The 26,152-nt window shown below is 42.5% G+C and overlaps 1 protein-coding gene across 17 annotated transcripts in view; it reads right to left on the bottom strand.

Annotated features, from left to right (window-relative positions):
- The window catches only part of baz2ba (bromodomain adjacent to zinc finger domain, 2Ba), a 95,892-nt gene extending 72,484 nt beyond the window's left edge, over positions 1-23,408 (bottom strand). For 9 of the 17 annotated variants that reach the window (XM_053498672.1, XM_053498673.1, XM_053498675.1 and 6 more), the window contains exons 1-2: positions 22,909-23,406; positions 5,841-5,884 (exon numbers count right to left, since the gene is read on the bottom strand). The gene's annotated coding sequence lies outside the window, so the exon portion shown is untranslated. Of the gene's footprint in view, positions 1-5,840; positions 5,885-14,336; positions 14,403-19,276; positions 19,656-22,908 lie in introns of those variants that run through there. The other 8 variants (XM_053498671.1, XM_053498678.1, XM_053498685.1 and 5 more) reach the window with 4 other exon arrangements.
- Between the last annotated feature and the right edge of the window lie 2,744 nt (positions 23,409-26,152).

Here is a 26,152-nt window from a genome sequence, read left to right as displayed (position 1 = left end):
TCTCTCTCACACACACACACACTTCCTGCGTCCAGAGCCGCACTATCCTTCCCATCGATACAGAACACACAGCTGCCTCTATCTTTAGCATCCGGCACATCACACACAGAGAATCCAGTCAGAGAGAGAGAGAGAGAGAGAGAGAGAGAGAGAGATGAAAGGAATATCTATCAGTCTGAGAACTGGAGCTGAACGTTAACTGAAGCTACAAACGTATAATAACCGCTCGCTGTTCTCACAGCTGTAACGCTGAGCTGCTGCGGCGTCAGAGGAGTAAAACACACACCGTTACACGTCGCTGGAGGAAACCAATCAACGACAGAGCGAGCGCAAGAGACTCGGCTCACACACACACACACACACACACACACACACACACACACACCGTTGCTGATTAGTTTCCTGGACGAGAGACGTCTGTCTCAAACATGACAGGCCACGCCTTCTCATTAATACTGAAGAGGAGAAGAGAGAGAGAGAGAGAGAGAGAGAGAGAGGGTGATGGAGTGTGAGATGGAGTGAAGGGGTGGAGCAGCCAGTCACTAACTCACACCCTCCCCGCTCTCTCTCTCTCTCTGTTCCTCTCTATCTTTCTTTACTTCTCCTGGTAAATCATTCCATCTCTCTCTCTCTCCATCTCTTTCCATCCCTTTTTATCTCCCTCCGTCCTTTCCATCTCTCTCTCTTTCCAGTCCTCTCCATCCATATTGTCAAATCTCTCATTCCGCTCTTTCTTTCCTTCCATCTTTCTCTAGCCCTTTCCATCTCTTTATCCCTCTCTCTCTCTCTCCATATCTTTAATCTCTCCTTCTTTCCATTTCTCTCATCTTTGTGTAAGATTTCCCTTTTTTCTCTCTCTCGCTCCATTTCCATCCATCCGTGTGTCCGTCTTGCTCCATTTCCATCTCTCTCTCTCTCTCCTCCCCACCATCTATCCCTCGCCCACTCTTTTTAAGCTTTCCCCCTGTTTTTCTCCATCACTTTCCATTCTTTTCTTTTTCACTTTTCTTTCTCCTTCAGCTTTCCCTCCACTTCTCCTTCTCTTTCCCCCGAATCTCTCTCTCTTTCACTCTATTTGTGTAAATCTAATTTTTCCTCCGTCTGCCCCTCTCTCATCTTTCTATATCTTACCTTCTTCTTCCTTAACTTTCTCTCCATTTTCCCCACTCTCCACCTCTCAACATCTTTCTCCATTAGTCTTTCAGTCTCTCTCTTTCCTTCCATCTGTCCATCACATTTTGTCTCCAAAATCATAATTTTCTGTATCTTTCCATCTTTCTCTTTTCATTCTTCATCTCATCCTCCATCCCTGTCTTTCTCTTTTTCTCTCCGTCTCTTTCCATCTATCCCTGCCCCCTTTTCAGCTTCTCCATTTCTCTCCCTCCATCGCTTTGCAAACATTTCTCCCTCTTTCCATCCTTCTCTCCATCTCTTTCACCGTCTCTGTAGATTAACTCCGTCTGCCCCTCTTTTATCTTTCTATCTCACCGTCTCTCTTTTAAACTCTCTCTATTTTCCTTCTCTCTCCATCTATCCCGCTGCCTTTCCAGCTTTTTCTTCCTCTCCCATCATTACTTTCTGTATCTTTCCATCTCTCTGTTTCCTTCTTATCATTTCATCCCTGTCTTTCCCTCTCTCTTTCTTTCAATCTATTCCTTCCCCTTTTTTCAGCTCCTCCTCTCATTTCTCTCCTTCCATCACTTTCCACAGCTCTCTCTCTCCCTCTTTCCATCATTCTCTCCATCTCTCCCATCATAACTTACTTTCTATATCTTTACTTTCTTCTTTATATTTTTTTATCTCATTCCTTATCTCTCTCTCTCTCTCTCTCTCTCTTTCCGCTGAAGTAATGACTCTCGCTGGGGATCTGGACATCCAGACTCAGCTCAGGCGGGCGTCCATTATACATTTCTCCTTCTCTGTCTCACACTCACACACACACACACACACACACTCTCTCTCACACACACACACAAAACCACAAAAAGCCAGGCGTCCATTACACTTCTCAAACAATCTGTGTGTGTGTATGTGTTTTGCCTCAAAGATTACGAATACACACACACTCTCTCACTTATACACACACACACACACACACACTCTCTCTCTCTCTCGCTTACACACACACATCCTGCACAGCATCAGCAGTAAAACCAGGCTCCACTTCCATCACTCTTGCTCCAAATCTCCTCAGCAGGAAACACACACACACACACACACACACACACACACACACACACACCGAGCGCTGTCCTTGGAAAAAGAGAGAGCAGCACTTCCCACATCTGTTCTTTTAGCCATCCTCCTTGAATTTTCATTTTTATTTTTTAACGACTCGTTTCCGGCTCCTTCGCCACCTCGAGTTCCAAGGCCGCGGTGGGCGGGGCTTCACACAGAACGGGGAACTTTAGAGGACACGTGTACGATTACACGCACTAATGTGTGTTTTTTGCGGAATTGTACAGCGTATGCATGAATTTAAAAAAGAGAAATTATATAAACCAAAATAGAGAAGGAATAAAACAGCAGCGATGGTAAATTCACATCATTTCCGAGGAATTATCAGACAGGAATCGTCACCTAGTCACGTAAATGCGGGTCGCCCGGAAACGGAAACGCGGCTCAAGTGGGTGTGGCTTGGATATCGTTAAAGGGGCGGGTACTGATTTGCGGATTCATCAAAAAGCTGGATTTTATGAATGGAGTGAATGGTGATTGGACGTGACGGGCGTTTGTGTAGAAAGTGATTTATTAATTAACGTCGGAACGATTTTATGCTCTTCTAGACATTAAAAAAAGAGAGAGAGAGAGAGAGAGAGACAGGGATAAAAAAGAATAAAATTGTAAAGTTTCTGGAAAGAAAAGGCAAGAAAGAGTGAATTTTTTTAAGAGAAATACAGCATGTAGTTGAAGTCTCTGGCTTTTAAATCTGGGAAAGGGTCGGCCTCAGACAGGACGGGATATTTTAAGAAACTGAGACGATTGAAGAAAGGAAGTGGGGGGTGGCGGGGTAAAGGGGGGGGGGGGGTAGGAGGAAAGAAACAACAGAAAAAAAGCACCACGCGATGTTTTGGCTCCAGTCGCCGCCCCGAGAACTCGACTGAGGAAGACTCCGCTCTCCACAGAGATCAACACCGAGGGTCCTGCTGAAACTTTCGGACCTCCCTCAGGGCGTCTCATTCCTTTCTTTTTTTTATTCCTCCATGAGAACCAGAAAACTGTCTGAGAGACGGCCCGTCCCCTGACTGCTCAACCACAACACAACACTCTTTAAAAAACAAACGGCCAAAACACAGTATTGGTGCTTATTTTATATATATATTTTATGTTTATGTGCAAACTTTAGCCGTTTTGCAGAGATGTGCCCCAAAAATGGCTCTTTTTCAGGGTTATACTGTTTCACTTCAAACAAAAAGTATTTAAAATCTAAATTATTCATATTTCTTCATGAGTTTTATTGCTGAAAATGGTGTAAGCTTCGAGAAGCATATGACCTGTAAAAATCATTGCTTAAATTGAAGCAATTTGAGCAAAATTAAGGATTTTAAAGGGAAAAGAAATCTGTAGTGTCCGTAACCATGTCAAATTCATGTTGCAATATCTTAACAATTTCGCACTTCTTTAATACACTTTTTTAGCTTTATGTCTTTTTATGTGAAATTAAACTGCCCAAGTTTCATCAGAGTGACAGTTAAGACCGTTGGAATTTTAAAGATTTGAATTCAAAAAAGTAACCGACACTACGGACATCAAAGGGCATGAAGTTGAATGTAGCAAATGCGTTTCTTTTTGGCTGATAAAGATATAAATGTGTATGCAAATTTACAAATAAAATGTAGCTTGGCTAGAGAGATAAGAAGCATTAATGAATTATGAAAAATGGTGTTTATATGATCGTGTCTGAAAATTCACTTTTTAGCACCGATACCATGTTTTGGCTGAAACTGCGGCAAGATTGTTCATAATTATACTTATAAGGCTTTTACAGAGGAAAACAGTGTGTAAGTCTCTCTCTCTCTCTCTCTTTCTCTCTATCTTACTTTCTGTCTGTTTTTTTTTTTAAGCACAACCCTAGAACAAAAGGACGCAGGGGCGAGAAAGCCGAGGAGAAAGGACGAAGCGTCGCTCTGTGATGATCCCTCGCTCGCTCTTTCCTAGATTTCTCCAAAGAAATCGATGCTCCGTCAGGGCCTCCATTACCATTATTGATTGGGGGTACGGTGGCCGAGGTGGACAGGAGCAGGGCCGTGATGCGTCTCTGTCCCTCGTGAGGAACACCACGTCCTCAGCACACACACACACACACACACACACACAGAGGGAGCCAGGCTAACATATTTCACACACCCGCATGAGAAAAATGCTATTAGAGAAGGTGGGTAGATTTGAGTAGGAAAACAGACGCAAGCAAGAATGAAAAAGAAAAGCACTGCAGAGAGAGAGAGAGAGAGAGAGAGAGAGAGAAAAGGGCGCCAGGAAGGATGGAGGGACTAATGAAAAGGAAAGAAAAGAACCGTCCTTGTGTTTGTGTCACTTTCCACAATCACCAGGGAGCGGGACAATGAAGCGGCGCGGCGACGGCGCGGCCCGGGTACAGGCACGCTCCTCGCCTTGCCTTCTGCCGCAGCATTTACTGCCAGATTAAAAAGTTTTAAAAAGAAAAACATTTAAACGTGTGTAAGGAATAGAGATTGAAAAAATGTTTCACATATCAAACATCATTTAAGCTTTTTTTTTAAATCAATATTTATGTTTTAACTTTACAGAAATAAAATGATTGATCCGCCTTTTTCATTATTAAAAATTGTATTTACAGCTCGATGGATTTGCCTGATTTTATCTTTTGTGACGTTTAAGTTACGCTTGAATTAGATTGTATAAGGATTCCGTCTTGTCCCACTTTACGTAAAAAAAAAATTATAAATCAGACATGTTAGGAAGGAGTGAAGCGAGGGCAAAAAAAAAAAAGGTTTGGTGCTTTTCCTTTCCTTTTTTTTTCTAATAAAAACAAATAAAAATAAAATAAATTATAATAACAAAAAAAAAGTATAAAAAAAAAACGATGACATGGTTAAAAAAATAATAATTATATATATATATAATATATATAATAAATAATAAAAAAATATTATATATTATAAATATAATAATAATAATAATATAATATTATAAATATATTATAAAAATAAAATAAATAATAATAACAAAAAAAGTATAAAAAAACGATGACATGGTTAAAAAAATAATAATTATATACATAATATATATAATAAATAATAAAAAAATAATATTATATATTATAAATATAATAATAATAATATAATATTATAAATATATTATAAAAATAAAATAAATTATAATAACAAAAAAAAGGATAAAAAAAAACGATGACATGGTTAAAAAAATAATAATATATAATTATTATTTTTTTGCCCATGTCATCGTTTTTTTTTTATACTTTTTTGTTATTATTATTTATTTTATTTTTATTTGTTTATATATATATATATATATATATATATAATGTCTTTTTTTTTTCTTAACGAGTTTTTCAGGAATTCCGAGAAAGACAAATCAGATCCCGTCTCTGAAAAGCAGAACTGCTAGAACAGTAATAACAGCAAAACTCAAAGCAATCAGTGTGTATTGAGTGTGTACAAGTACAAAGATTGTGTGTGTGTGTGTGTGTGTGTGTGTGTGTGTACAGTGTGAAAACACACCCTGTTGTACATCCCGTTGTAGATAAGGAAAGAAAAGAGGGGCATTTTGGTGGTGAGAAAGGAGCGAAGATACGACACCAAGCTGTTGTGTGATTAACCTAAAGAAAAGTCAGTACTCACTGTGTGGGAGTGTCCTCAGCTCTGTAACATCACTGCTCTTCCACCTGAGACAGAGACAGACGGAGAGATAGAGAGATTAGATAGACATTTATTTTATTGTTACTCCTTTTATACTATCCTGTTTTTAACTTCTCTCCTTTTTAGTTTTATTTCTCCTTTTTTAAAAAAAAATTTTTTTTACTAATCTTCTCCTGTGACTTGTATTTATTTCTGAGCTTTGGCAAAACAAATGTAAATATTTGTCACGCCAATAAATCATCTTTAAATCTTGAGAGAAAGAATCAGAGAGGGAGAGAGAGACAGAGGGAGACAGGGACAGAAAGAGGGAGACATATAAATAATGTTCGAGAGAGTCACTTTATGTTTGACTAATTTCTGGACTTTTATTTTATATACATTTATTTAAATGTCTCTATAATATTGTTTTTTTATTTTTGTTTGTTAGTTTGTTTGTTTTTTCCTGCCTACACCCGTTATTTTCTTGACTTATATTTCTCACGCCAATGAATCACCTTTGAATCTTGAGTGAGACAGGGACAGAAAGAGGGAGACAGAGAGTGAGACAGGGACAGAAAGAGGGAGACAGAGAGAGAGACAGGGACAGAAGGAGAGAGACAGAGAGAGAGACAGGGACAGAAAGAGGGAGACAGAGAGGGAGACAGGGACAGCGAAAGAGCTGATCATTGTTATTATTATTATTATTATTATTATAATGTACATATATGTATATATGCTTTTTATAAATAATGTTCGAGAGAGTCACTTTATGTTCGTCTACATGCCTGGACTTTTATTTTATATACATTTATTTAAATGACTCTTTCTATAATATTGTTTTTTATTTTTGTTTGTTTGTTTGTTTGTTTGTTTTTTCCTGCCTACACCCGTTATTTTCCTGCGACTTATATTTCTCACGCCAATAAATCACCTTCTTAAGAGACGGACAGCGAGCGAGCGAGAGAGAGATAGAGAGATAGAAAGTGTGTGTGTGTGTGTGTTTTTAGTTTTTTCTCATGTCGGATGATCACATGACGCGACGTGCCTGAGACAAAAGGAGTTATATACACAGCGGCCTTTAGCCTGGAGGGAGTGAACTGGCAAAAACAAGTTTCAGCTCTGTGGTCAAACCGTGAAAAACCATCATGTTTGCACCCAGACCTTGCGGCTGGCATGGACTTTACACACACACACACACACATCTACATGCCCACACATGTTGGGCTAAACACACACACACACACACACTCCCAGTTCCATTTTTTTTCCTGTTAAACCTGTTGGAATTATAGTCAGCCCTTAAGTCTCCGGGTGTGTGGGATGATTTTTCCTAGTGCACATGCCGAGAGAACCAGCCCTCTCCGGTTTTCTCACGGCCTTAACACACACACACACATATATATACACACATACACACACACACATACACACATACACACACACACTCTATCTCTCTCTCTCGCTGTGTGTTTGTGTGTATATTTATCACGCAATGTGTGTGTGTGTGTGTGTGTGTTTATCAGAGAACAGATATATTTTCCAATCTCCACAATCAGCGTGAGTCGTCCCCCCGCCCCCCTCCCCCTGCACACACACACACACACACACACACAATCCATGAGCAAAGGACCATAAAAAAAAAAGAGCAAGCACCGTGCACACACCCAAAACAGAAAAACCAAACTGCAAACAAAAACCACACACACACACACACACACACACACACACACACACACACACACACACACACACTCTGTTCCTCTTTATCGAGCGTTACGGATAAACTGTGGAAATTTCGGCCGCCCGGCCGCGCCACGGGTTTGGAAACCGCTCGGGTTTTATTTAGTGGGCGGGGCATAAGAGTTTGTAGCTTGTTGCTGATTGGTTCGGATTACAGCTGGATGACTTTATGACACCACACACACACACACACACACACACACACACACCAGTGCTTTGAAAGGTCGTGGATTCACGGGATCAGCCTACGAGTCTCGATTTTGATCGAAGTGGCGTACGTGAGGTCACGTTTAGGGTTGTCACGTTTAGCGCTGTCTCACGTAAACGTGGGTGGAGCTAACCCTGATGTGGACTAACTGTTCCTACAAACATAACCCCAGAACACACACACACAGACACACCTGTCCAGCTTTAAACGCTTCCATTTTTTCTCTCGTCTTGTCGTAGTTTTATTGCGCGGCCGAAGACGAGGAGCGACTCGGGTAAACCCCGCGCCGACCCGGACGCTGCAGCTAATAAAACAGCCGCGTTTATTACCCGACCCGTTCGGCGTGACCTCTTGTCTCGGACTCGGGGCCGTGATGTAGGATTCGACTCCGGATGATATAATACGTTGGTGAAGCCTGGGGGGGGGTTAATAAAATAACCCCCCCCCCCCCCGCCCCCCTCCTCCAGACCCCCTCTGTTCACCTCGTTGTTTCCGCGAGTGTTAATACCCCCCTGCACCGCCTGCTCTGGACTTAGCGTGTACTCCGGTCCTTGTTTATTATATTTATGACTCGTCATATTTGCTCAGATTATCCCAGCTGCAGTAGAGGCTTTAGAGGACGACGTGTTATATACTTCAAATCTTTAACACGTAAAAGCGAGAGAAAGAAAGAGAGAGAGAGAGAGAGAGAGAGAGAGAGAGAGAGAAACTGTGTAAATCTGAAAAGAAAAGCCCCGAGGCTGAAGGAAGGAGTTCAGTTTTGGAAGAAGAAAAAAAACGCCTTGTTTTTTGCGTCACGTCATTCTTCGAGATAAAGAGAGACCGAGAGAGTGAGAAATGGACACCGAGGACACACCGACTGTCGTCCCAGCTCTAGCTCCGGCCGCGGCTCAGACGGCGAGATGACGGAGGGACGAGACGACGTCTCACGTGTTTTGTTTTGTTTTAGTGGCCCGAGGGAAGAGAATTTATATGAAATGACGATGATGCTGTTGGCCGGAGGGCGAACATCACCCCGTGCACGTGTACCATAAGAAGCGTGTACACCCACCCACACCCACACACACACACACACTGGGTGGATTCTCCAGGGAGGCTTCTTCCAACCAGGCAGCCATCTTACTGAAGCCTTCGGAGGGGAGAAACAGGCAAGTCCTGACAATTTCGCTCGAGCGTCCCGGTGCAGGAAACCGAACCCCAAACAGCAGTGATTCATCTCCTCGTCAGAGCATTTCGCCGCACAAAGCCTGACGCTCCTCCACTTCCTCTTTCTCCCTGTCTCAAGTGTGTGTGTGTGTGTGTGTGTGTGTGTCCCGAGGCCTGCGGGCCTGTCTCGTCACCAAAGCAAAAAAAAACTAAACCACACACTTTTTTTTTCCTCTCCCACACGTACACGTCCTGTTGAGTCTTAGACCCGTGATTGTCTCTACAGTCTTTTAGGAATCTGTGTGTGTGTGTGTGTGTGTGTGTGTGTGTGTGTGTATGCGAATATGAATGTGTGTGTGTGGAGGGGAAAAAAAAAAAAAGGGCCTTAAAAACAGAATCCAGCCATTTCTCATCTCTGTAAACACTTCCTCTAAAATGGCCACCAGATAATTAGCCCCATCTGAGAGCAGCTCCGGACTCAGCCGCCTGCTCTGTGGCTCATCACTCACACGCTAACAGGAGAGAGACGACACACACACACACACACACGTACGTCTCTCCCCCTCTTTCTTCTTCTCTTGTTCTCTTAAACACCCTCACCCTCATGCTCTCTCTCTCTCTCACACACACACACACACACTCTCTCGCTCTCCTGTCCTCGGCCGAATGAAGGATGAACGCGGTGCCATGGGGGCGTTTTTTTTCTCTCCCCTTTTTCTTTCCGCGTGCGTGTGGGAGACGAGGCGGCACCCCGAGCTGGGACGACGCGGCTGGATTAATATTCCGCTCATTTCCGCGTCTTCACCCCCCCCCCCCCACACACACACACACACCCCACGCCCCTCCATAACCCCCCCACCACCTTTGAAGTTGTGTGAAAATGAACACCAGATGCAAGCAGGGGAGGAGAGAAATCACGAGAAAAGAAAAAGAGGATCCACGGCGGTGGCTCCGCGCACATGTGAGAGCCATTTGTATTTAATTTTTTTTTTTTTTTTTTTTGCTTTCTTCCCCGCTAACACCGGTCGTGGCCGTCCGGCTCAGCCTCTGCACAAAAAAACAAAACATCTGGAACGGGTTTCACGCGCCAACCCCGAACGCGAAACACATCACAGCAAACAAATAAACTAGATAATGAAGGACTCACTTAAGGTTTTCCGGCTGAGGGAAAGAGTCTGGGAAAAGAAATAAGGAAAAAAAAATAAACTGGGCCTGGGATCTGCTCGCACACACACACACACACACGCATGGTTTAATCCTACTCAACGACATATCCTTTCAATTACAGTAAAACCTCAGTGTGTTTCATCAGCATCATCGTCCCGATTAGTCACGAGGTGCGGATTCATTTCCTGTAACGTGAGATTGATTAATTAATTGATTGATTGATTGATTGATGCGTTTGTTTTGGTCTCACGTTATCGTTTCTATAGTAACGCCAAGCAGACGCTCTGGATAAAGAGATCTGAGCCTATTTATTTATCAGACGTCTGCAGAAGGAGTCTCCGGTGCCAGGGGCGACCCGGAGCGACGCGTCAGTGGCGAGCGAGGGGTGAAGCGGAGGAGCGCCGTGGAACCAAACAGGCCTTGAGATTTCACCGTGTGAAGGTCAACCCCGCTGCCTACGCAGCTGTCGTGCCACACACACACACACACACACACAGGAGACCGGACCTTCCGTTCGTCATCGAGGCAATCCACGCCTCCGTCACCCTGGCAGTTACCATGGCAAAAAAATCCTCCTCTTTTTTTTTTTTTTTTTAGAAAAACGAACGCTGCAGCGACGCCGTCCTCAGGGCTCGGCGCGTCCGACGCGTTAGCAGCTGTGATCGATGAGTTCCAGCCTAGCGTGTGTGTGTACGCAGTTCAAAAGTATCAAAAGAACGTCGCGCAGTTTCTGAAAAAAGGAGGTACAGCGACCGAACCTGAGAGGGAGGTCACGACCCTGACCTGAACCTGCAGCACTTCCTCCCGAGCGCAAGAACCCTGATCTGAGGGACAGCCAGTCCCTCAGGGAAAAAAAAAAAACCCGACGTCATCTTTTCTTTTGGCGCAACAAGTACAAACTGTACACGACTCCGTTACTCGCTTTGACACCAACATCCAGTTTGCACAAAATAAAAATAAAAAAAAGGAAATGATGTCATCGCTTTAAGCCAACGTGTTACTCATCTCCAGGGCTTTTAAGCTTCCGTCTGAACTCTTTAATGAACCCATATGTATGTATGTGTGTGTGTGTGTGTGTGTGTGTGTATGTTTCGCATCAATTCTTCTTCTTCTTTTCCTTCTTCCTAGCATTTGTGCCGAGTGTTGTAGTGTTGCCGTCCGCTGTTCCGCATGCTAATTTACGATCAAGGTCGTGACAGCACTAGTTAAAATTCAATCAAATAGTCAAAAATTTAAAACGCTTCTCCGGTCTGTCCGTGTCGGCTGGGTCACTTTATATCAGGGGGGTTAAACAAAAAAAAAACCCTGAGTCTGCGTTAGACAGAGGGGCCGAGACGCGGGCCGACACGACATGACGTGTCGACACCGGCGTAAACCGGCCTCCTGCTTTTTCTCCGTTATCGAAGATGCCGATCCCAGGCACTTCTTCATCTGTGACGTGGTCTACAGTAGCCGCGTAAGTCCACCGAAGCATCCAGATCTTTATGACATCGATCGTGCTTGACGTGGCGTTACGCATCGCTGTTCATCCAAATATATATAATAAAGCTGTGGCGCTAAACCACGTGGTTGTATTCGCTGCCACGTTAGATAGAGAGCTGAAAACTCAACTAAACTAAACTTTACCGTTCTCTGCACTTGCACCCCTCGATCGAGTGTTTGAGCGCCCTGAACTGAACTCTCGCGATTCAAACCAGTTTTTCTTCCTCCCCTCCATTAGATATATAAAAATGTGCACTTTCCCCCCAACCATATACAGTCCTCGTTTAGTGTTTTTTTTCTTCTTCTGTTCTTCTTCTTGTACGTTCTGGTTGACATGTGCGGTGTGAAACCGATCCAAACACGCAAAACGAGGCAGAAGTATCGATTTCGCTCTGACTCAGACCGGGCGAACGGACATGCGGGTGAGAAAGCACCGGTACTAACCTGAACCACGTTTCACTTCACGACTCAGCAAGAGTTCTCGGTTCACTAGGGTTCACACACAAACAACAACGGCATTTTTTTCCCTGTTTTTTTTTTTTTTGGTGCATCATTGGAGCGTTCAATTTAATAAACCTAAGGCTGTCAATATTAACTCACTGGAGAGATTTTAACTTAATATTTGTTGGATGTAAACGTTTGAGATTTTACAAAACTGTATGATGTTCCTTCTAACCGGTTTCTTTATTCCAAGACGAGTATTTTAAATTTTTATTAAATCGTGATTAATCTGGGACTACCACTGTGATCAACTAGATTAAATAAATTTAATTGACTGACAGCAATAAATAAAATTCCATCCAATACAATTTTAAATGCCTCTCCAGAAAAACCCGCTCGAAAGCATCGCCGTCTCGGAGACGGATCGATTGACGCCGAGAAAGGAAGTGATGAAGCGACCTTAAGACGATGATGAATACTAATTATTAATTATCCCTCCATGAGCCTGGTTTACAAAAGTTTTTTTTTTTTAAATGTGTATATTTGCTGAAATGAAGAGCAGAGTAAAAGGAAAGGTCAGCGTGATTAAGCAGAAAGGAAGAGCAGAGGAGGAGGAGGAGGAGTCGCCGTGATCTCGTCTCTATTAGCGGCATTACGGTTCTGACGCGTTTCTTGTTTCGAGCGGCGCGATATCTTTATGTCGTTCCTTAACCGCCGCTGGAACGAGCACGAGAGAAAGAGAGAGAGGGAGAGACTTTACGATACTGATACACAGACAGGTGGATAAATCTGAGACGGGAGTGGTGAAGTGTCGCGGCGCGTCCAGACGGTGACGTGTGTCCTGAGAGCGAGTGAGAGAGTAATGAATAGATAGATACATGGATGGATGGACGGATGGATAGATAGATAGATAGATAGATAAATGCTCCTTCTCCTCCTCCCCTGAGCCGCATGAAATGAGATGAGATGAGATAATACGAGATGGCGACGTTCCTGACAGGCGTTGTTGCTCCTGCAGCACGTTAAACCGCGCCAACCCGCAGCGACTCGCCATGTTTCCGTTCTCATGCGAACACGTGACGGTTGTGCCTGGGTTTTTTTTTGTTTTGTTGTTTTTTTAAACACCTACGCAGATCAAGTTGCACCTCTCGCACCAGTGTTACCCTCCTGTGAGGGCTTTAATTATGGATGACAACTACACACACACACACGGAGCTCGCAGACAAAGTGTGGCTCCTCACAATAACGCGGCCGGGTCGTGTTTTAAACCGGGCCTGTCGAGAACGGGCCTGTCGAGACAGACGGGCATGAAATCACAGACGCTCCAGAGAAGCTCATCAGGTCCAAATAGGCAGAACTGCTTCTAACATTCACTCCAATGTGTGTGAGACACCAATGAGAATGATTCGAGTTCTCACATCTGAACAGATAAACAATCTGTACACGAGGGGAATAAACACACGTCCTCCTCTCTTGCCAATCAGAAGCGTTTCTGAGCATGTGTATGAGAAGGAGGGTAGATAGCGCTTCTTCTTCTGCACATGTGTGTGTGTGTGTGTGTGTGTGTATTACTTTGAGAAGGTCCACAGCCTGGCTTTAAAAAACATTACAGTTTAAGTTTACTTGATCTGATTTAAGTGAAAATCGCAACATCAATCACATTTTTATATCAAGCAGTGATATTTCTTGATGTATTAACACCTGCTAAAACCTAAAATATCTACTAAACACTGAAACACTGTAACGTAGCCTTTTTCGACATGTAACAATGTGATGTAACAATGTAATGCAACAATGTAATGTAATGCAACAATGTAATGTAACAAGGTAATGTAGTCTTTTTTCTTGCCAATCTGCCGCTCTGCTCTCCAGCCCAGTAGGTGGCGATATCGCATCCGAAAGCACATAACTTTAAAAGAAGAAGCAATGTTCTTGCAAAAATTATATTAGTCGTTTTTTGAGACAAAGCAAGAAAAGAAGAAAAAATTGTCGCTTTATACTAGACATGACATTTTTTAAACAAGCAGAACAAAACTATTCTGCACAAGATGTGAGCGGTTTGTGTTTTGTTTGAGGTTTTTAACAACGCAAGATATAAATAAATCATTTTAAAAATGTGAATCAGTTCTGATCCCAAAACACGCTGAATTTAAACCAACCAACAAATGACGCTTAAACCGCAACGTCAAACTTGTGACTGTAACCCAGCAATGTTGAGCATCTTACACTGCGCGGCGACGTTTTAAACATCACGAAAGGGTCTTCACGTCAGCGTGAACTCTGAGACGTGTTTAAAACCCGACGATTAAACTTACTCGCTCTTAAACACTCCTCCAGCAGAATCGGGAAACGGTTCTTTCCTCTCCCAATGAGCTTCCTTCAGTTTTACAGAAAAAAAAAGAAAGACATTAAAATACACAGTTGTTCGTAACGATCTCCGCGTTAAGCGGCTGATCGAGGGAACACACACACACACACACACACACACACACACACACACGCTACGTCAGGGTTGAAAGAGAAACTGTGCAGATGGGAATTTTTTTTTCCTCCCCTGAACTTTTTTTTTTTACTGTTTTTTTTAAAAAGCTCTTTCTGTTATCTTGTGAATCTTAGTCATAGGCGGCTCTCATGTTACAGACGAGTTCTACAGCTACAGTTGTGTTTATCGAGCCAAAGAGAAACGAAAGCGGAAAGGAGAGAGAGAGAGAGAGAGAGACGGTGAGAAAGAGAGAGAGAGAGAGAGAGACAGAGAGACGGGGCTTTACATCTGAGTTTTAAAAAGCAAAGCACAGCACAGATCTTCACTTCAGGCGGTGGAGATGAACTCGACCGTGCACACACACACACACACACACACACACACACCATGGCATCCTTTGAACCTTTTTCGGTTCTGTGGCCTAAACCACATTGCTGAATAATTCTCAGACGTCACTCAGAACACAACCTGTCGTTTGTGTGAGAGTGTGTGTGTGCATGTTTGTGTGTGTGTGTGTGTGTGTGTGTGTGAAAGACAGAGATAACTCTGCATCGTCTGAAAGCCGCGGCCTAATCCAGGCTGTGTGGCCTCCAGAAACAAGCCTGGATTACGGCTCGGTAATCCCAGCCAGTCAATCTGGACATCTTTTGTTTAAAGTGCAGCGCTGAAACCGTCTCGCTCGGGTCCGCGGCTAATCCGCACGGCGCGTGTTTACTCCTCAGAGCTCTGGTTTTACCTCGGGTTAGCCACGTTGTACCGGAATACACACACACATCTATGCACACACGTGGAACGCTCTTCTTTACGGCTTGTTGATTTGATATTTTTGGGAGTTGCTCCCAAGTAGTAATGAAGTCAGTGGTATGCTGGGAATCGCAATTAAATAAACAAACAAACAAACAAAACAAAGATATCTATATAGTAAAGTTTTGTAAAAAAGGGAAAAACATATGGAAGGACTCACGAGTTTCAGTGTGAACTTTTCCTTTTTCGTTCTTTTTGATCTTCAGAGGAATTCACGCTTTACCGAGTCCCTGGTAACGTGACAAGCATCAAAAGACGACGTCCGTAAACGTTACTTAGTGTTCATAAATGTCATTCTGAAGGGATGAAAAAGTAAAACAATTGTTTTATCTTGGATACAAAATTAAATTGAATTGATATCAGGATTCCAGGCCTCTGTGTGGTGACGGCGACCAGCGCTCGATCCCTCACCACTCGATCCCTCACCACTCGATCCCTCAGCGCTCGATCCCTCACCTCACCACTCTGTCGTTGATGATTTTCCTACAAACGCACAACCTAAAGCGTGTTCACAAATAAATTATACATTTATAATCAGAGACGCCGCGGTCGGTTAGACAGTAAGCAGGGCTGGCTGGATTTCCGCTTGATCAGCCGCTCAGCCTCACATACAAGCCAATTCTGTACCGACCGCGGGAACATCCAGGTTGTGCTACGGAAACGTCATCCTTACGTCATATCGTCATCAGAAACCATGCTTGTTAAACGACTCCGACCTTACTTTTCCCAAAATTCTGCAAGCGGATCGGTCTTAAAGCCCACTCGATACACACCTCGAGTCTCAAAACACCACGAGCGGCGTGTAGAAGCCACACACGCCCACGTGCTAAACCTGCGACCTCACTGTCAAGACTTTTGAGGCGTTTGAGGAGATAAAGCGAACGATTCAGACTAGAAGATACGAGAGGTGAGCTACTCATTCTGTTTATTATAATATGTCCTTAGCTGCGTTGTAATATTTTCATTACTGGAACTATAGACAAAATGTGTGTATGTAGACGTATTGTGTATGTGGGTCTGTTTATTAAAAATGTAACATTGTATTTTATTTCTGACCAAAAAAACCCGAAATTAACTAAATGACTCAAAAAAAGATTTGTTCATTTTGACAAAGAACCAAGTCACTAAAATCATTCAAACTTCCCATCACTACTACTCTCACACACACACACACACACACACAGCACACACACATTTTCATCCCTTATTTGCCAAGCTTGTTTAGGAATAATAATGATGGCGGATGATGTAACAGAGATCAGTAACAATGTATCTTTTTGTGTTGAACTGGATTTGAAGTTAAATGTTAAACTCTTTGTAGTGTCAAGTGAGAAAACTAATGTTAGAAGAAACGTGACTAAAGCAGGTGAATAAAAATAAAAATAAAAAAACCTTTGGGTTATGACAAGCTTCAATGTCTTAAATTTCTAACACAGTGGTTAAGGCATTGGACTATGGTTCAAGTCCCAGGTTCAAACCCCATGACCACCAAGTTGCCACCGTTGGACCCTTAACCCTCAATTGCTCAGATGGTCTAATGAGATTAAACCGCATGTCGCTCTGGATGAGGACGTCTAGCCAACGCTGTAAAGCGAATGTAAATATGATTGATTACCTTGATTAATATTGTGATGATATGGTATGGGGTAATTCCCTTCCCTACTCCTCATAGATATTAATTAACATAAATGAACACCAGACTTTTCCCTTTTTTCGTCATTATACGTTAAACTGATGTCACGAGGCATCGCGAAGTGGCGTCTCGGGTCGCACGTGAGGCGTGAACACACTGCGTGATTTGTAGGCTTGTGTGTTTTGTTCTCTTTCGTCTCTGCAAGAAAATTAAAAATGCAGATTGAGAAGGGAAAAAAAAAAAAGAAGAGAGAGCCGCCGTGTGCCAGCGCAGCTAAAACGAAAAGGCTTTTGTGGCAGCAGTGACCAGATTTTAAATGCAGCTGGATCAATAAATAAGAGGGGGCTGTACAAGCACAATCTCGGAGTGTCTTCTAGCATCTCTCTCACTGCGCGCGCGTGTGTGTGTGTGGATGGGAGTTGAGGGAGTAGAGGAAAAGGAGGGGGTCAAATACTGCATGTCCTGCAGACAGCTGTCTCAGTGCAGTAAATTCTGCTCATCTAAAAAGCGGCAGAAAAAAAAATCCCATCTCATTTTTCTTCCTCCCGCTCTCTCTCTCTCTCTCTCTCTCTCTGTTTTTTTTTTCTTCTCCTCTCCTCCTCGTCCTCATCCTCCTCTTCCTCCTCCCCCGGTTTTACACAGGAGGAGACGGCCTGCAATCCTCTGCTATTTCTGCTCAGGATGCAAATATAGCGATAAGCAGAGGCGAACAAATAGGCCAAACTACTGGCATTTCCAGCTCGGGCTCCATTATCTCAGCAGGGACTCTTGAGCATGTATGTGTGAGTGTGTGCAAGTGTGTGTGCGTGTGTGTGTGTGAACGAGCGAGTGGCGTGGCCGGCGCATGAGCAATATGATGAGAGAAGCACCAAAACAAAAAAACAAAAAAAAGTCTAAGCACTCCTCAAAGCCTCGTTTAGGAAAGGTGAGTGAAAGAGAGAGAGAGAGAGAGAGAGAGAGAGAGAGCAGATAAAAGTAGAACGAGCGCCTTGTGTGTGTGTGAATGTGCGAGTGTGTGAGAGTACGAGCTGACCAGAAACTATGAGATCAGCATCACTGATTAATGAGATAGCACGACAAAAAGAAAAAAGAAAAAAAAAGGATGAAAGGCGGTGAGAACTTGAGCTCGACACAAACAAGCCCCGCTACGCACAAACATAAAACTTCCTTCGAAAAAAAAAGGAAAAAGGAAAAGAGAGATAGACAGACAGAGAGGGAGAGAGAGAAAGAGGAGAGAAAAGGAGAGAGAGAGAGAGAGACATTACTGCGGCGTGCGTGCTGCTCGTTTAGCTCTCCTGCCGTTTTCTTCGGGGAAGAATCAACCTTTTCACCTTGTCTGTGCAAAAAAAAAAAAAAAACACAAGAACCCAGGCTGCCTACACAAAAATAACCTTGGGTTTCGTCAAGGAGATTCTCACGTTGAATGATAAATAGAAGCCCAGGGGACGCCGGGGCGAGAAAGCAGCTAATTGCCTGCAACTGAAAGTCGGGCCCTTGCGCATCGCTCAGTCTCCTTTTTTTCTTCTTTTCTTTTGCAAAGAAGAAAACGAGTAAAAAAAAAAAGGCACAGAAAAAAAAGAAAAGAAGGAAGTTTAGCGAGTTTCGGCGAGCGCTGCGTTTCCGCTGCACCTCTGGTCCTCGTTACGACCGACCTGACGCTAACGAGGAGCTCGGTTCACCAGGCGAGGTCTAGCCATTACCGCGGCAGCGTCGAAAAATAAACGTTGTTGATTTTTAAAAATGTTGATTGGGCAATTCGTTTACGTTCGTAACCGTTTCCGTAGTGACAAGCAAAGTGATCCTCGTCTAATGACGATCTGACTAATCGTGAGACGGGTTCACAAATAAAAACCTGCGTAACTGACTGGGTTTGTTTCGTTTGTTTGTTGGGAGGCTCTAACATCCAGGGAAGGAGTCTCCAGTGTCAGAGGTGAAGCTGTGTCTTATAGTAGATTGTTTTTCTGCGGTGAGCCGCTAATACGTAAGAGATGACGTCATGTGAGGACTTATGACATCACTACATCTATGTCACAAAAAAAATGTTCTTTCGCAAATAATGTGCACGTTACATGTTTTTGGCGGATGTTACACTTCGGGACCCCGCCTCCTCACCTCATACCACCCCATTACCGCCGTTGGTTATTTTCCCTTTAACCCTTTTAGGCACACTGTGTACCTGATGGCCGATGATCGCTAACATGAGTCTTGTGGTTTAGACCGATTTAGATTGTGTGATGCAAACTGAAGTGCTGTGTGTGTGTGTTAGGGAGGGGGAAGGAAAAGGGAGAAGAAAAAAAAAAAAAAAAGGAAAAAGCCCGGCAGCGCCGTGCTCTCACCCGTCTCTTCTGATCTGTTCTTGGTCTGTCGAGCACAACTCACTCGGCTTGGCCTAATTTTTCGCTTTCCGTGCCTTAAATCTGTCGCCGGGTCTGTGTGCCAAGGTGGGCCTCGCCACATGGCACGCCCGTGTTAGCTAAACACTCGGGGTTCTTCAGGGTTTGCAGACGTTTCTTAAATCTTCAATCTGATTGCACACATCGTTCAAACACACACACAGCTTCGTCCTTTCTCAGTCCAGATCTGCCGTAACAGACTCATCATATTATATTCCCGTAGTTACCCGCTTCGTTTTTTGCGACCTACGTTCTTCTACGCTAATCAGCTTACTAACCGGGATCTGCGACCTTCGAGCTAATTCCTGGACGCCTGAGGGGTGGCGAGGGCGTCTTCTTTCCTCGCTTTATCCGTATCCTGAAAGGAAAACAACATCCTGCTGTAAATGTGCGAGGCAGACACTTCAACTCTTAAGGCTGGAAAGGAAAAAAAAAAAAAAAAGACTGACAGGGTGTTTTTTTTTCCTCTCTTTCTCTACTTCTTTCTTTTTTTTTAATGTCCGCCACAAACAGCCAGTGGCTTTGGGTGTGCTTCACAGAGCACAGTATGAGATCTCTTCAAACCCCAACAGCACAAACAGGTCCTGACAGATTTGTTCTCCCTAATTCGCAGTAAAGGAAACAGCACAAGTGTATTAGAGGTCTTCTTCTGTGTGCTCAGCTGCGACACACACTCGCTCAAACTCACACACACACACACACACACACACACACTCACTCGTTCACTCACACCCAAAGAAAAAGCCAACAATAGACACATTTCTAATGGAAGAGGAGAGTGGGTGAGACTGTTCCGTTTCAATTCACTGATACCGCTAATGGCTTCTTAGCGGTTCCATGAAATCAAGCAGCTGTCAAGTCGATGCATCAGGAGCAGGAGAAGGAAGAGGCGGCATTCCCACAAGAGAAAAGCAGCGCGTCAGGATGTTTGCCTCAACATCTGCTCCCCTGCACTCATGGCTACCCCCCCCCCCTCTCTCTCTCTCTCTTCTTTCACAGCAGCAGCACACATCCAGACAAAGAGACGGAAGAGCGAACAGCTCACCTCAACATCTGACGGACAAATTCTGTTAAAACAGCACTTTTCAAAAGAAAAAGAGGAAAGATTCTCCACACATCCATCCAAATTCAAGTTTACACCTCAACACACGCGCGGTGGCGACCTCTGACACGAATCCGTGTTCCACAGCCTGCACGTGAAGTACTTCCACGCGAGCTCATGATCGTATGATCGGGTTCGGAAAGTCTGAGAAAGAAGCGCACGTCAACTTCCCATCCGACATCCTTCCAAGTTTAACAGGTTCAAACCTCAACACGCAAGATTAGTTATAAATCATAAATCACCTGCGGTTACGGGGCTGATCAGAAAAGTAACTGTGGCACACGACTCACGAGAGCGTGAACGAATGTAAATCAGAATGCGTACTAAAAAAAGAAATGCTTAACATGATCAGATTGCGGATTTCTCGCCAGCCTAATCAAAAAACATGACGGTATACGTAGGTGCCATCATCATCATCATCATCATGGTGTCATCTTAACTGTACTCACGTCATCATAAAACAGCTGGAAGAAAGTCGAAGTGATGAAAAAAAGACAAGATCTTTAACACAAGTAATGAAGTATTAAAGAACAGCTGATGTTCGTTCAACGCCGTGCTGCGTGTGTTTGTTTGTTTGTTTGTTTGTTCATTTATTTATTATTAAATAACAAAGTGATCTAGTGATTTCCTGGAACATGTGTTCTTCTGGTTTAAAGATCTGCGTTCCTGCTTCTTACTCATCCTGTAAGTCATCGCTTTAAAAAGCAGCAACTATCCGACTGTCTGATTCATCCTTTCCCAAAAGAGCAAAAATATTTTTTGAGACAAAATAAAAATTCCAAACATAATCAGGGACACTAAAAAATAATAATCACATTATTATTTTTATATATATATATATATATATATATATATATATATAAATAAATATATATATATATATATATAGTTAATTGCTTGTTGATAATTAAATTGCGAACGGTAGTCGAGTTTGCTTTAGTCAAATTAGTCAAAACACGCTGTTATGCCTAATAATAATGGTAATTACGCTGTTAAAACGCTCAAAACGTCTGCTACAACATGACGTCACCACGCAGGAGGTGAGCGCGTGTGTGGTGTGTGCGCGCGCGCGGGACTGGGACGGCGGGGGGTGGTGTAGGGGGGGGGGTCTGTTTGAGCGAAATAAATAAACAGGTTAAAATGTAACGCGCGCGCGTAACGTTACGTCCGCGTCCACCTGTTTCGTTACAATGTCATCTCTCTCTCTCACACACACACACACTCTCCGATGTTTCACACACACACACACTCACCAACAAGTGATTCATTTTGAAAAATCATATCCATAATGATAATAATAATGATAATCATAAAAAAATAATAATAACAACAACAACAAATGTTGCGCGTGCGTTTGGCGTCAAACGTCTAAAACGCGTCGCGTTTAAACTGAATGGAGAAAAACTTTTTTTTGTTTGTTTTTCTTTTTGTAAGTGAATAGTGTGGGCTTTAAACTCTTGGAGAGAAAAAAATTACCAACACTTGATATCAGAGAGTTCAAAGAGGGTGGGAAAATAAATAATAATAATAATAATAATAATAAATTAAACCAAGATGGCGTGAGGCTTGTTGTTTAGAGGGCAGGGGAAAGAAGAAAAAAACATGGAGGATATTGTAATATACACAAAGGGGATAAATTTCAACAACTCGGCCAGGCGGCAGCTGCTGCTTCTCTTTAAGGAAGCGACCAAGATAAGAGAGAGAGAGAGAGAGAGAGAGAACACGACCCCCCCCCCCCTCCTCCACACACACACACACACACACACAGCAAAAAGAAAGAAAAATCCGAACCTCCACGTTTACGAGGTTATATTAATCGAAAGCGAAATGTATGCTTTTTAAAAAAAAGAAAATAAAGCAGATTGTATAGTGTTATAGTGTTATAGTGTTAGCTTTCCTGCCATCATCTGATAGAGAGAGAGAGAGAGAGAGGGAGGGAGGGAGGGAGAGGGACGGACATTAAACAGACCAAAGGTAGCGTCGTTCAGCTCCATTCAGCTCTTCGTGTCTTTTCTTTCTTTTTAACAAAATAAATAAATTGATCTCGTCAAGCCTAAACGCCTAAAACAAATAACAACAGTCAATAATAACAATGAAACAAACACGCAGGGGGGGAGAAACGGTAGCAGGGGAAGACATTCCTCTTTATCCTGTGAGTAAAGTCACTTCCAGCGTCGTAATGTTCAACAAAACGCGACAACAACAACAAACACCAACGGCGGTTTATCGCCAAAGTTCTCATCACGTCACTATGGAGATTTAAACGATTGTTTGAACAAACTGACCGTTAAACCGTCGCCATTTTCTTTTTCTTTTTTTTAAAGTTTTTTTTTTTCTTCTTTCCGCTTAAAAGGACGCACGCGGGCATGTTGAAAGAGTTAGCTCCGTCGCTAAAGATACAATGTAACACACAAATAACCGCTCGCGCGATTAGCACGTTTAGCCACCGCTCTTTCGAGCACTTCGAACTTACCGTCAGTTTTTCGGACACTTCGCCTCGTATCGCCGCGTTTCTCAACAAAAAATCCACCTCGTCCTCCGAGCGAACACTTTTTTTCAATTATTAGATCACCGGGGGGTCTGGGGTGCCTTTTCTTTTGCTTGTTGTTGTTGTTACGCGAGGCCGGCGTAGCACGAGATGATGAAGAAGAAGGGGGAATTGGGCAGTAATTGAGTCTGTGTGTGTGTGTGAGAGAGAGAGAGAGAGGGAGAGAGAGTGTGTGACTCGGTGTGTCTGTGTGTGTGTGTGTGTTAGTTACGGACGGCAGATTGAAGGAGACTCTCCTCTCAAAGGTTTTATTCCGCTTCACTTCAAGGAATCAAAGTGACGTCAGCTCTCCAGGTTTCTGCCTCTCGAATCCAGAAAGAAAGAAATATTATTAGAAATAATAAATAATAACAGACTCGGATTTAAGAACGTTTAAGAAATTAAAAAGAAAGTCGAAATGAGAAGTCAATTGTTTGCGGAAAACCGCACATCTCCAGTGTGTCCGGGATATGAGACGCCTCATAACACACACACACACACACACACACACTTTCACATGTATACACACGACGGTTTGATTCGCAGTGAATTGATTGTGTATTGTTGTTAATAATAATAATAATAATAAACACCTGGTTTGACTTTCAGTGTTTTTTGTTTGTTTGACATTGTGTGATAATCAATCGATTAATTGATATTTTTGCATAAAATTCCAAAATGATTGTGACAAATTCTGATCTGTTAGGAACTGAGATGTAAAAACTGAAAAGGCTCATGTGATGACATACCTACCATTTATGACATGTCTCTACAAAGCTATACTGTATAGTTCTTTCATCATAATCAGGATGACAAACATAAATGTTTCTTTTTATAATGTACAGGGTGTGCCGAACATTCTCCACACGCTTGCGACAGATTCCCGATCCAGTCATAAGGATATGATCTCAGAACGTTCTACAGGGCTAGCTACGATGCCTCAGAGCGATAAATATATATATATATATTTATATATATATAATTTTTACTCTTTTGGGTAATAAATAATTTGTCCGCACAAGATACAATTTGTTCAATGTTTTTGTTCATTTGCACACTATAGATTTAATTTATACCGATATTTAGGTTGATTCGTGCACGCAACATACAATTTGTTCTGAGGTTTTGGCTAGTTTGTGTTACAACAGTTTGTTTGGTTAATTGTCAAACCGTCAACATACGATAGAACACGTGTAACAATACTTTAGTTTTTTTTTTTTTAACTAACCAAATTGTTAAAATAAATAAAAAATGAATGTTGAGTCACATAAATTCGTCAGAACATCGGCTCAAATTGTATCTTGTGCGCAGAACATAAAATTCGACCTGACATTTTGGCTAATTTGTATTATAACATGCAGTTTAAACCAAACTAAAACCAAAATTTTTGTTAACTGTCAAGAACATCAGAACGTATTGTTTGTTGTGCGCGCAAATTAAACAAATTATTAGAAGAATTGTATATTGTGTGCACAAGTTACAGTTTGTTCTGATGTTTTGGGTAATTTTTGTTACAACATACAATTCATCAATTGAGCATTTATGTGCAAGGGATACAATTTGTCCCAACACTTTTTTTGTTAATTCGTGCACATGAGATACAATTTGTTTTGATGTTTTGGTAAATTTGTGCACCTGAGATACAATTTGTAACAAGATTGTGGCCATTTCATGCATGCAATTTAGTCACTCAATGAACAAACTACGAAATAAATGACCTGCACACTTCAACGCTCTGTAACTACCTAAAGAAAAGATGCTAATATTAATAATACAGTATAAAATAAGCCTCCTATTATGCGAGAGATTTTGCTATACAGGTTAGTCTTGCAAAAGTTTGCGCAAAAAAAGTCCATATCCTACTGTGTGTGTGTGTTATTTATTCATTTCAACTTTAGATCAAGTTTGTATGTGGAAAAAAGCAAAAGCGAGCTAACTCTATTACGGCAAAACAAAACATTTGAATATGACCAAAAAAGGGAAAATGGAAGATATATCACACACTCGTTATTATATTATGATTGTATTATTACTCTTCTATGTTATTAAATTATTAAGTTCATGGAGGCTCAGGATTTATCCCTATCACCTCGCACCTCCAGGGTTGTAGGTTTAAATCTTGCCTCCAGTCTGTGTATGTGGAGTTTGTACTGTATGTTCTCCACAGGTTCTCCTCCGGTTTCTTCCTACAGTTTTAAAAGATGCAGTGTAGGCAGACTGATGTTTCCCAATTGCCCGTGATAAACTGGATTTTTTTGTGTAAGTGTGTGTGTGCTCTTGTGTCCTGCGATAGGCTGGAATCCCAGCCAGTGTACCCTAAGCTCCAGGGAATAGGCTCCAGGTCCCCTGTGACCCCGTCCAGGATAAGTAGCCTGGATAATGAATGGATTATTTCATCGGTTGTGAAAGTGAGTCAAAATAACTTCCACGTCAGTCTTTCAGACTTTTTACTTCGATCATTCGTTTCGTGGTCCGAGCTCTCTGTGCACTTGACCTTTTATGGAGTTTTGTGGGCGTCACTTCATGCAAATGAGCTGTCTCAGGTAGGCGCAAGTTTCTCGAACGTTCGTACAGTAAAATCTCAACCTTAAACCTAAAAGACACGACTCCCGGAATCTTTATCACACCTTATTTGTCAGGTTTAACACCGACCCGATACCATAAATATCTTCCTGATTATTATTTCCTGGCACCGACGCGCTCGGCTCCACTTGCCCGAGGGTTTCTGCTTCACACTCATAAGAACACTACGCCGAGTTTCAGATTGTGTTCTCAATTTCAGCTGTGGAAAGAGCGTTTCCTCGGATTACCTTCTCAGGATTTTGGTTAATCATGTGATTTCGGGTTGGATGCCGTAGAGTCGTGTGGGAAAGGATACCACGGGAAGATCGTTGAAACAAACGTTTTGACACGTGGGTTTAATCTCAAGCTAAAAGAAGTCTTTAAAGGGAAGTCTTGATTATTTTGTAACAAAAGTACCTTAAGGAAAGATATAATGGTGGTGTTGGTTGTGATGGCACTGGTGGTGGTGGTGGTAACCTTGGGTACACTATACACACCTTTCAGTGAAAAGTATACACTTGCTGGTACCACATCATGTGAATATCAGAAACGCTTTCACATATTCAGAAATTAAAGCAACACGATGGTGTTGATGCTCGTGGCGATGATGATGATGATGACGACGACG

The sequence above is a fragment of the Clarias gariepinus genome, chromosome 6 (genome assembly GCF_024256425.1).
Source record: "Clarias gariepinus isolate MV-2021 ecotype Netherlands chromosome 6, CGAR_prim_01v2, whole genome shotgun sequence".
NCBI lineage: Eukaryota > Metazoa > Chordata > Actinopteri > Siluriformes > Clariidae > Clarias > Clarias gariepinus.
This window is presented reverse-complemented; position numbering and strand designations above follow the sequence as displayed.